The sequence below is a fragment of the Triticum urartu genome, chromosome 1A (assembly GCF_056163025.1).
Source record: "Triticum urartu cultivar PI428250 chromosome 1A, HENAU_Tu73, whole genome shotgun sequence".
NCBI lineage: Eukaryota > Viridiplantae > Streptophyta > Magnoliopsida > Poales > Poaceae > Triticum > Triticum urartu.
This window is the reverse complement of record NC_141873.1, coordinates 420,341,544-420,354,023: the sequence shown is the minus strand read 5'-3', so window position 1 is coordinate 420,354,023 and position 12,480 is coordinate 420,341,544. Positions and strand designations below refer to the sequence as shown.

Below are 12,480 nucleotides of genomic sequence, written 5' to 3'. Positions count from 1 at the left end.
TGTTCTGGCAAATGCCGGGAGAGCCATGAGAAGTCAGATGTCACTTGATATAGTAGATCAAACAACCTACAAACTCTGTACTTCTTAATCAGGGCCAACCTAGTTCAAGGGGACAATCCAAATAACTGTAGTTATCATGTCTTGCAAGAAATATACAATGGGAAGCAGCACATATTAAGATCAAAAGCAATATATAATTACAAACATTACAACACTCTCACAGAACCTGCAATTTTGAATATCAGTTTCAGCCCGAGAACCGTCCCAAAATAAGTGACTCAACTTTGTATTTTGGGACGGATGGAGTATTTTTCTGTATGAATAATGCAACAAAATTCCAATAACACAAACAATAAATGGGCCACATGTGAAATTCATTAGGAAAGCATGCCAGATAACAAATATTTCTCGCGCCCCTCATTATTGCTACAATTTCTTCAACATGAACATACTCTCATGGATCAAGAGGGCACAAAAACTACTAAATCGAAAGCTCATCAATGAGTGCCACAAAAGCCAAGCCAACTAACGCTCCATCATACTGTATACCACGAAATAAAACATTAAGAAGAGATGTTTTAAGTAGTACCTACCTGATAATAAGGGGTACACTAACTAAATTGAGCCATGCGAGAAATCTGGCCTAGTCAATACAGGAATGTGCAACCATATCAAAACATTGCAATATAATTACAAGTTTCTCAGATGCTGTATCTCTTTATCATGTACACCTGACCATATTTTCTTTTTACACTAACCGTTGTGTAGAAAGAAAATAAATGTCCATGTATGTTCTAATTTTTATTTAGTACAAAAGAACATTTATTCGATTTATCTGCATTAAAATGTGTCTCAGTTTACATAGAATTTATTCCTCAGATGACTGAAGCATGCTGAAAAACTTTTATCCTAGCAGAAAAGAAGCCCATAGATGTGCAGATCTTATGTTTACTGTAGTTATATAATTTTAAGGGTGCCATGATCAAGGAAAAACTAATCTGCAAAGGCATGTATGTGCAGAACAACTTAAAAACAGCAACACCTACAACAACATAAAAGGCAGACTGTACTGTGAGCTAAAAAAAGTAGCAATATCTAACTGATAGATGCACAATAGTTACTCAATTTTTCTTTATGATGCACTATTTCTCGTAGCATCGGCAACACTATTAATCATCTTGAAGTGTCCTCATCATCTAAAATAAAGCCTGTGCAGATGCCTTTGTTCTTGTGCACTGCTGACAGAAGTTCCTTCGCCACCCAGATTCTGAGCGGCACCTTAGATCACTTCAGATGGCTAACTATGTCATTAAGAAGAATAAAAGTATCATTTACAAAATTCAGAAACAGAGGAACCTCAAATAATAAAGCTGGCACAATATGCTTTTTCAAACCATGCATGAGAACTGCACGTACTATATCAAGAAAACTATCATAATATGATAACATGCATCAGCTACCGACATCATCTTTTACTTGCAGGAAATCAAATCAAAACTATGTGCACTCCAGTCTAGTTTTAACGTGTTTCTTTATTCATCTCGCAAAAAAAAAAGCAAGCCAGTTTTGTTATCACCACATTATCCATAAAATAGACATCAAGAACAACCCAAAAGGCAAGATACTTTTAAGATACAGGGGATGGTCTAAGAATTTTCCATGGATCACCTTGCCGATTGAGTGGCTTCAGCGAAACTAACTTAACCTCCAGTCACCAGACATCTACAATACGGTACGGTGCTTTTTCTTCCTGAGAGAAGTTTAACTTGTCTGGACACTTAAGTCGAAGCACAAGAAGAGGATCATCCTATCCATCATTTAAAAAAAATGGCGACTTCTATATTCTGGCCAATTTTGATATATCATGTTTTTTTTTCGAAATTGCATTAACTGTACCCTGTTCTAGCTGTTGTTGGTTAAGCATTTGAGATATACAGTGAAAAGGAGAGCCTTATCCCTACATAAGAGAATTATCTTTTACCTTCATTTTCTTATCTTTGGCAACTTATTGTTGGATTCATTATGAGATGGCTTACCACATATGCCATGTGATAGTTGAGTTGACAACTTGAAGAGCATACATGTCCAAGAATTTGTGTGCCAAGATATATACATACACTGTGCATCCTTTTGCATAGGAATATATGCAGTTCCGAAAAGAACACGAGTAAATGAGCAAATTTCGACAATTCAAAAGTACCTGAAGTCAAAAGGAAATATTTTGTAGCTAAATCACGAGCATATTTATAACTGTGATATGCAGAAACTCTGATTTATAAAGATGTGAGCCAATAATAATGATAATAGTAATTTGAGTACATGAAGTTTATAAACAGGAACTTATAGACTGAGTTTTAAAATAACATCCCAGATTATATCAAGGTGGACAATTAAGTATTAAATCAACTCAGAACTACATGAGCTACAATGCATATTATTATTAGTGATACAGGGATACAACTTCTGACAAAACCATGGCATTAGTTCTGTAGAATAATCTTATGGCAGATTAGGAACAATTGGCTGTACAAAGAAATGTTCCTGGTGGCCTGGTAAGCTAGCAAACAAAGAAAATGTATAATACGACTCACTGTATGTCTTATGATGCTAAGGCAAAACTAAGGTAACTTCGGAGCATACGGGCGTAAAATAAACACAAATCTCAAAACCTTTCAGATCTTATCTACATCTAATTCAGTGAAACACAATTATTTTAGTTACGCACATCCTTCATCAGAACATTTGTAGCTAAGAGCATGTCCACATGGCTGAATCCATAAATAATACAAAGCATAAGACAACCAGCATAGTTCAGTATCCAAACAACATAGTGTTGCATGTTTCCATATAGATGTAAGCAAACCATATGAACCAATTGATCTGATACCAAATCATTTACATTTTCAAAGTAACAGAGTTATAGAGGAATGGATGCTACATGTCCAAACTTGAATTATTTTACAGACATGGAAACCCTACTAGTTACAGACATGTCTCGACTGAATTTAACATAAAAAACAGATATGGGCGAGGGAGAGTGAGAGCACATCAACCCCATCCTTGATAGCTTCGTCTATCCCGGCTACTATGTCAGCGGAGTCACACCCACGAAGTGTACACATGTTGTGGATGGACTGATGTCCACGTCAAGCAGCCGGCGTCGGCGGGTGGCCTCAAAAGGAGAATGTATTTTTTATGGCTAGGAGAAGCCTTTGTGAGATGTTGGAAGATGAGGGTGAGTGAGAGTAGGAGGTGGGCGAAGGACGACATGGTTGGGGTCGGCTGAAACCTGGAAGAAGACTAGGTTAGGTGCAAGAGAGAGATGGAGAGAGGCTTGAGAGCTTGGACATGAGTTCAGAGCTGCGATTTCCAATGGGTAGAAGAGGGTGAGGGTGGAACTGGTGGCTGCTGTGTGAGGAGGGGTGGTGGTGGTCTTAATAGGCAACGGAGAGGAAGGGAGAGAGGACGACGGGGGTAGATGATACGTGTCAGAGTGTTGATTGAAGAGACGCCCATGCCCTGAGTGCACTGAGTGTGGAGAGCAGTGGGAGAGGGCGTGTCGTCCCTTGGCTGGCTGGTGGAGAAAGAGGTACCCAACGAACAAAAAAGCTACAGTGCAGTGGATGCTCCACGTCCAAACTTAAGATTCCAGACAACAGCAGTGCGGTTCGTCCTTGACCTATATGGCCTAGGGTCCAAACAAAAAAGCAAAGAGTTCAACCAATAATCGTTCATCTAATAATCACATCAGGAAGTAGTAGAGACAGAAAGCTAAGATAAAAGTTTCGATCATCATATCTGCTAGTCTCCGGGATACTCTGCTTCAAGCCTCCTCCAGGCAACACATCTCTACCCAAAGAACAGAGCACCAACACACAACAGTGTCAGCTACATCATCCAACATCTCCAGCAGGCGTTGGTGAAAATAGTTGGAGTAAATCAGAGGACAATGACTTGTAAAGAGAAAGAAAAGCAAAGAAACATGTCCTTGGCCAACACTCGGTGATGATTCTAACCTAAGGACTGGGAACAGAGCTTATGCTAAGTTGGAGTACTTAATTAAGGGTTGCAACTGACTAAGGATCCTTTTTTGCAAAGTGCTACTGCCAAGGAAGACCTACAGGCCTACAGTACACTGCCCATGCCCACTACAAACAGACCCCGTCAACTTTTGTCAACGCCTGCTAGAGATGTTGGATGCTGTAGATGACACTGCTCACCGGGTGCAGATGAGCCTGGGTGTTAAATTGTGATCCAAATTCTAGTACCATATTGGATTAGACATAGTACATACGGTGTGGGCCTTTTGCGTTGGTACCGACGCGTACGAGTACAACTCGTTTACTTGTCCTACAAGGACTCCTATGTGTTGCCCCTCATATATACCCTCGCACCTCAGACGGCCTGTCGTCTCGTGCTTGTAATACTCCTCCTCATAGTGATTGCGTCTTCGTGCGTCCGTGATTTTCTCCCGCAAGGGTTTCCACGTAAAAATCTGTGTCTCTGTCTCGTTTATTCTCGTTATTATCTAACAAGTGGTATACAGAGCTGAGGTTATAGACACGAGATTGAGTCTGAGAGAGCTAGGGTTCGGCGTGCGCCGCCGCACACATCTGGCGATCCGCGGCGATCGATTTTCCCTGCAGCCGAGACCGACACGTATTGTGCCGCTGATCAGTTTCCTACCTGAGCAGTTCATCGAGACGGACACAAGCTTCCGTTGCTCCGTCGCGTCAAATCACAAGTTCGCTGCGTTGCCGTTGCTGCTCCACGTACGGACTTAAGTCCCGAGGCACATCAGCCTGCGCTTGTACTAGTACATCAACCAAAGTTGCTTTTGCTCACAAAGGTTACTGTTGCTACTTCACGTGGGATCACAAGGCTCAAGTCTCGAGGTGCAAACCTGATTTGATCTAATCTGCTACTAGTACTCCTCTACGTGAGGCTAGTACTGCTAGTTTGTTCTTCGTTCATCTGTTACGTCCAGGTGCTATTTATTTTGTTCTATTTGCTTCGTATATTAAATTCTGTGAAGAATTTTTCTATCGGCTTGTACTACTAGTACTCCTCTACGTGAGGCTAGTACTGCTAGTTTGTTCTTCGTTCATTTGTTACGTCCAGGTGCTATTTATTTTGTTCTATTTGCTTCGTATATTAAATTCTGTGAAGAATTTTTCTATCGGCTTGTACTACTTTGTGTACACAGATTTATCTACTCATGGCATCAATGAAGTACGACTTTCCGCTGCTGGATCGTGACACAAGGTTTACCCTATGGCAAGTCAAGATGCGGGCGTTGTTGGCACAGGCCGACTATGATGTAGCACTGAATAGTTTTGGGAAGAACCGAATTGAGGACTGGACTGCTGAGGAGAAAATAATTGATTGTAAGGCTTTGTCACAAATTCAACTCCATTTGCATAATAATATTTTGCAGGAAGTTTTGAGCGAGAAAACTGCCGCCGCTCTATGGTTAAAGCTGGAAGGGATTTGCATGACTAAAGTCTCACTAGCAAGATGCATCTGAAACAAAAATTATTCCTGCACAGGTTACCCGAGGGAGGTAATGTTTTGAATCATATTTCAGAATTTAAAGATATCATATCTGATCTAGCTGCAATGGAGGTTAAGTATGAAGAGGAAGATACTGCTCTAATGTTACTTTGTTCACTGCCAAGTTCTTATACCAATTTTCGAGACACCATATTATACAGTCGTGATACTCTCACACTTAATGAAGTTTATGAAGCTTTGAACTCTAAGGAGAAGATGAAATTAATGGTGCCTCATGATGGTTCGAGTTCATCCCAAGCCGAGGGATTATCTGTTCGTGGCAGGACAAAGGAGAAGAACTCCAATAATGGAAACAGAGGCAAAAGTAAAAACGGCTACAGGGGCCGGTCACAATCCAGAGACAAGAAATATTGCAGATATTGCAAGAGAGACGGGCATGACATCTCAGAGTGTTTCAAGTTGCAGAATAAAGAAAAGAGGAAAGGTAACAAACAAGGTGAAAATTCTGCTAACATTGCTCGTGATGATAGTTCCGATGATGCTCTTGTCGTTATTGCTGGATGTGCTGAGACCAATGATGAGTGGGTACTTGATACTGCATGTACTTTTCATATGTGCACGCATAGAGATTGGTTTAATACTTTTGATTCCACTACTTCTGGTGGTTCCGTTTTGGGTTTTGATAATTCACCATGCAAGATTGAAGGCATAGGTTCTATTCGAATCAAGATGTTTGATGGCATAATCAGAACTTTGACAGATGTTCGGTATATTCCGAAGATGAAGAGAAATCTTATCTCTGTTAGTGCCGTTGATACTAAGGGGTACAAGTATTTAGGTGGAGATAGTGTTTTAAAGGTCACCAAAGGCTCCCTTGTTGTGATGAAAGATGACTTAAGTTCGACCAATGGTCTTTATTACCTTCGAGGTTCTACCGTTTCAGGTAACGCTACTCCAGTTATTTCAAAGAATTCTGATTGTGATGCTGCTAACCTTTGGCATATGCGTCTTGGACATATGAGTGAACTTGGTTTACCTGAGTTAAATAAGAGAGGTCTTCTTGATGGATATGAACCTGGTAAATTGAAATTTTGTGAGCATTGTATCTTCGGCAAACACAAGAGGGTGAAGTTCAACACTTCGGTTCATACAACTGAAGGTATTCTTGATTATGTTCATTCTGATTTATGGGGACCATCTCGCAAGAAGTCACTAGGTGGTGCTAGTTACATGCTGACTATTATTGATGATTATTCGAGAAAAGTATGGCCTTATTTCTTGAAGCATAAATATGAAGCATTCTCGGCATTTAAGGAGTGGAAGATTATGATTGAAAGACAAACTGAAAAGAAGGTAAAGATACTTCGCACTGATAATTGTATGGAATTCTGTTCTAAGCAATTTAAGAACTATTGCAAGTCTGAAGGCATTGTCAGACACTACACCGTTCCTTATACTCCTCAACAAAACGGTGTTGCTGAACGTATGAACAGGACCATTATTTCCAGAGCCCGTTGCATGTTGTCCAATGCAGGTTTGCATAGGCGTTTTTGGGCTGAGGCCGCTTCCACTGCTTGTTATCTCATTAATCGTTCACCATCTGTTGCTCTTAATAAGAAAAGTCCAATTGAGGTATGGTTTGGTTCACCTGCTGATTATTCACAGTTGAGAGTTTTTGGTTGCACTGCTTATGCTCATGTTGATAATGGAAAATTGGAGCCTAGGGCTGTTAAGTGCATCTTTCTTGGTTATAAGTCTGGTGTTAAAGGTTTTAAATTATGGAATCCTGAAACCCAGAAGGTTGTTATTAGCAGAAATGTTATCTTTAATGAATCTGCTATGTTACATGATGTTTCATCTACTAATGTTCCCGTTGAGAGTGAACATCAGCCTACTGTTTAGGAGCCTACTGTTCAGGTGGAGCATGTTATTGATTCAGGTGATACATCTGGTAATGAAATTGTTGATGCACATGATGAACCCGTCGTTAATGATGATAATGTCACTCCCACTCCAAATCAGCCTATTGTTCCACCCAGTTGGAATCTTGCACGTGACAGAGTTAGACGGGGTATTAATAAACCTGACAGGTTAATTGAAGAGTGCAATATTGTTTCTTTTCCTTTATCTGTTGCACAAGAAATTGAAGGTAATGCCGAACCTTCTTCATATTCCGAGGCTATTATTTCTGGTGATAGTAATAAGTGGATGACCGCTATGCATGATGAGATGGAATCACTTGAAAAGAATGGCACTTGGGATTTAGTAAAATTACCTAGAGAGAAGAAACCTATTCGTTGCAAGTGGGTTTTCAAGAGGAAAGAAGGTGTTTCTCCTAATGATGAGACAAGATATAAAGCAAGGTTAGTTGCTAAAGGTTACAGTCAGATTCCAGGTATTGACTATAACGAAGTCTTTTCTCCTGTTGTGAAGCATAGCTCTATTCGCACTTTACTCAGTATTGTTGCCATGCATGATCTTGAGCTTGAACAATTGGATGTTAAAACTGCATTTTTACATGGAGAATTAGAAGAGGATATTTATATGGAACAACCTGAAGGTTTTGTTATTCCTGGAAAAGAAAAGCTTGTCTGTAAGTTAAAGAAATCTCTTTATGGATTGAAGCAATCCCCTAGACAGTGGTACAAGAGATTTGACACCTTTATGCCCTCTCAAGGTTTCAAAAGGTCTAATTATGATAGTTGTGTTTATTTGAAAACTGTCAAAGGTTCAACTATTTATTTGCTCCTTTATGTTGATGATATGCTTATTGCTGCAAAGAGTATGTCACAGATTAATGAACTAAAGAAGCAATTGAGTAATGAATTTGAGATGAAGGATTTGGGTGCAGCAAAGAAAATACTTGGCATGGAAATATCCAGAGATAGACCGTCTGGAAAAGTATATCTAAGTCAGAAGGGATATATTAATAAAGTTCTTCATCGTTTTAATATGCATAATGCCAAGCCAGTAAGTACTCCGTTAGTTGCACACTTCAAATTATCATCAACTGTATGTCCTAAGTCAGATGCCGATATTGAGTACATGTCTAGAGTTCCCTATTCAAGTGCAGTTGGTTCACTTATGTATGCCATGGTTTGTTCTCGTCCGGATTTATCATATGCATTGAGTGTTGTCAGTAGATACATGGCTAATCTTGAAAAGGAGCATTGGAAAGCAGTTCAGTGGATTTTCAGATACCTGCGTGGTACTTCTAATGCTTATTTACAGTTTGGGAAAACTGGAGATGGACTTGTTGGTTTTGTTGATTCTGATTTTTCTGGTGATTTGGATAAGAGAAGATCGCTCACAGGTTGTGTTTTCACCATTGGTGGTTGTGCTGTGAGTTGGAGAGCAACTTTGCAGTCTATTGTGGCTTGTTCCACTACTGATGCCGAGTATATGGCTATTTCTGAGGCATGCAAAGAAGCTATCTGGTTGAGAGGTTTGTACACTGAGCTTTGTGGAGATTCATCTTGCCCTACCATATTTTCTGATAGTCAAAGTGCCATATATCTTACAAAGAATCCAATGTATCATGAGAGGACAAAGCACATTGATGTCAGATTTCACTATATTTGAGATGTTGTTGCTGAAGGCAATTTGAAGGTATGCAAGATAAGTACTCATGATAATCCAACTGATATGATGACAAAGCCAGTTCCGACCAATAAGTTTGAGCTTTGCTCATGCTTAGTTGGTATTTCTCACTAGTCCTATGGACTTTGACGCACAAGGTGTTTAAGCTGATTTGAATGGAGTTATTCACTTTCTTCGACTACTGGAGGGAATTTGGCTCAAGGTGGAGATTGTTAAATTGTGATCCAAATTCTAGTACCGTATTGGACTAGACGTAGTACATACGGTGTGGGCCTTTTGCGTTGGTACCGACGCGTACGAGTACAACTCGTTTACTTGTCCTACAAGGACTCCTATGTGTTGCCCCTCATATATACCCCATGTAGTCGCACCTCAGACGGCCTGTCGTCTCGTGCTTGTAATACTCCTCCTCATAGTGATTGCGCCTTCGTGCGTCCGTGGTTTTCTCCCACAAGGGTTTCCACGTAAAAATCTGTGTCTCTTTGTCTCGTTTATTCTCGTTATTATCTAACACTGGGCACATAATTTGATATTCGACTAAAAACTCTCAATACATCGTCAGTTAAACTCCCATCTACTGAGTAGAATGCATGCAGAACATTAACACTTCATCTGCACTGTAAGATTTGTAGGAACCAAGCACTAGAGGCCTAAAGATCAAATTATACCTTACACAAAACTAAGTTAAATACAGAAAACTACACTACTCCAACAACATCCACAAAACAGTCCTTTGTAACACTAGCATAGCATTTCTGAGTTTAGGAAGAAATTGTAAGCTGCATATCTCCAAAGCCGGTGTCTCTAATGATCTTTTTATCTAATGACATAAAGAAGTAGTAGACAGAAAGCTAAGATAAAGGTTTTGATCAACATATCCGCTATTCTTCCAGATACTCTGCTTCAAGCCTCCTCCTGGCAAGTGGCAACACATCCAAATCCAAGAACAGAGCACCAACAAGCAGCAGTGTCAGCTACAGCATCCAACATCTCCAGCAAGCCTTGATGAAAGTGGACCGGCTCCAGTTCCCCCCATCTTGGTGAAAATAATACTACTCCTTGTCAAAGTGAAAACGGGAAGAACGATGACAAGTAAATAAGTGGAGAATGACTTGTAAAGAGAAAGAAAAGCAAGGATTGCAATTGATTGAGGATCCTTTTTGCAAAGTGCTACAGCAAAGGAAGAGCTACAGGCCTACAGCACATTGTTCATGTCCTCTACAGACAGTGCGTACACCTACTTAGCTTTTGAACATGCTTGTGTGCTTGCTGCAAGCCCTGCAAGCGGTGCTGCTGCAAGCCCTAGCAAACCACACACAGCTATCAAGCTGAGTGCTACTGGAACATTCAAACTTTTGGAGATCATGTCCAAACCTGATTTTAGAATTAGTATGGTTCTGTTTAACTCTAGTATATACACCTAGATCAAATGAACATCCAAGCATGTCATTTGTGCATATACACCACAACAGTCCTAAACTCCCAGGAATAAGTCTCTGCTGTATTTTCAGAGATGTGAGTGCAAGCTTTTTCAATCATCACCCAAATATAGATATGCCAGCAGTTTGTGTTCTTAGGTAAATCATTCCTTAAGGGCTGGGCTTGTGAGGTATATATATAAAATTATTTATTCCTTTTGCATTACTCTATTTTTAACTAGGTCACTGTCATGGCTGAACTTTTAACTCTTTTTTTGATAAGAACATGATGCTATCTTGGTGTAAATTAATTCACCGTGACATCTTACTTTAACACAATTTTTTTCTGTAAACATGGAAATCTGGTACGTACAGGATGCATAACCCTGAAGCCAAGTGATGATTAAATTAAACTGGAGCTTCTGAACCAAGCATCAAACAACACAATAGCAGCCAACCACAAGTTTCATTCACTCAATAGTTTGTTCATGGTACCCTCAAGCATAAAGGATTTACCTTGACTACCCAAAGATATCTGAATCTGATAGGGGAATGGATTTGCTCACCTAAGCTTCGGAGCGTGAAAAAAGCCCTTTCATCAAAATTACTTGCTAAGGGGGCGATAGGCGACTAGGGGGCGATGATTTCGCCGACGCCCCGGCTCGCCGCCGCTGCCCCCGTCGGCGAGAGACGCGTGGGGGGCCGATTTTGGGCGCTAGCTGAGGCCTCCACTGGTGACTCCGACGACGAAGAAGGCGACTCCGACGGCGGCCTGGCGGGCGTGGCATCTCCCACACCGTCTGATGCCGTCTGCGAAGCCTTGCGGGTGGGATATCCGGAGGAAGAGGTGGCAATGATGGTGGATTTGGCGATTCCCTTCGATGATCCGGAGAGGCGAGGCGAGGCTTGCGGTCAGAGGATGGGATCGAGCTAGTCAGATGGGTGGTTCACTGATGGACGGCGGCTACGACAATCCGGCCGTGGAAGGGGCCTCTTCCGAAGGTGAGTCTCCCCAAACCGATTTTGTCTGATTTCATTACAGAGGGATCGTGGAAGGTAGTGAAGAGGAAGGAGAAACGGCGAACGTCGGCGGCGCAGGCGCCGGCGATCGACCGATCGAGCGTGATCCGGGCGGAGCGGATCTCGTGTTTGAAAATGTTGTTGGGCTCTGACGGGCTGGAAGCGGTGGGCCGCTGTGTGGGTGTACCTGAGCTTGGGCTGTCGGGTCAGGATGCATCGTCTGTGCGTGGGCCGGGATTAGCGGGGCTAGTGGCCCAGGCAAAACCGGCTGACGGCGCACGGGCTGTGGAGGCCAGCGTGCATGAGTCTACATCGGATCGGGTGCCCTCGCATGCACGATCGTGTTCCTGCCGAAACAGTGCTGTCGCTAGGGTTCGCCGCCGAGGACAGATTGGTTTTCCTGCTGTTGTGTGTCGCCGTGCGAGGAAGGCATCGAGCCAGTTTGGCGCGCTTGCGGCGTTGTTCGGTGAGGTCGTGATGCCGCCCAAGGCTCCGCAACCGGCGAAGGCTGCGCCTGCGAAGACACCGTCGGGGGCTGCTGTTGCGGCGGCGGCGGCTTCGGGTGCGGCCGCTCCGGCGCCAGCGCGGGCCACGGCGCCCCCTGCCAGGGCTGCGGCGCCGCCGCTAACAGAGGCTGCGCCCCCTCAGTCACAGCGCCCGTGGCCTAGACAGATGGCCGGCGGGCGGGGTGGAGCTGCTCGTGGAGCTGTTGGCCGCGGTCCGGGCACGCTCGCAGGTGACAGCCGCTACCCCCCCTGTGGTCAGTGGGGGGACGATGGCTACGATGCTTACGGGGATGGCCTTCATCGAGGTTCGTCGTCCACCGGTGGTGGGCGTGGCTATGCTTGGACTGATCACGGTGTTACCGGTCGAGGGTTTCAAGGACCACCAGGAAACTTTGTTGAGGGTGCGGTTGGCCCCAATAACT

The 12,480-nt window shown here is 42.6% G+C and overlaps 1 long non-coding RNA gene across 1 annotated transcript; it reads right to left on the bottom strand.

Moving 5' to 3' along the window:
• Positions 1–9,831: 9,831 nt before the first annotated feature.
• LOC147991503 (uncharacterized) lies at positions 9,832–11,690 on the bottom strand. Its single transcript, XR_015613931.1, has 2 exons — positions 11,099–11,690; positions 9,832–10,172 (listed from the first exon to the last, which is right to left on the bottom strand). It is a non-coding gene; the product is annotated as an uncharacterized LOC147991503 (long non-coding RNA).
• Positions 11,691–12,480: the final 790 nt, after the last annotated feature.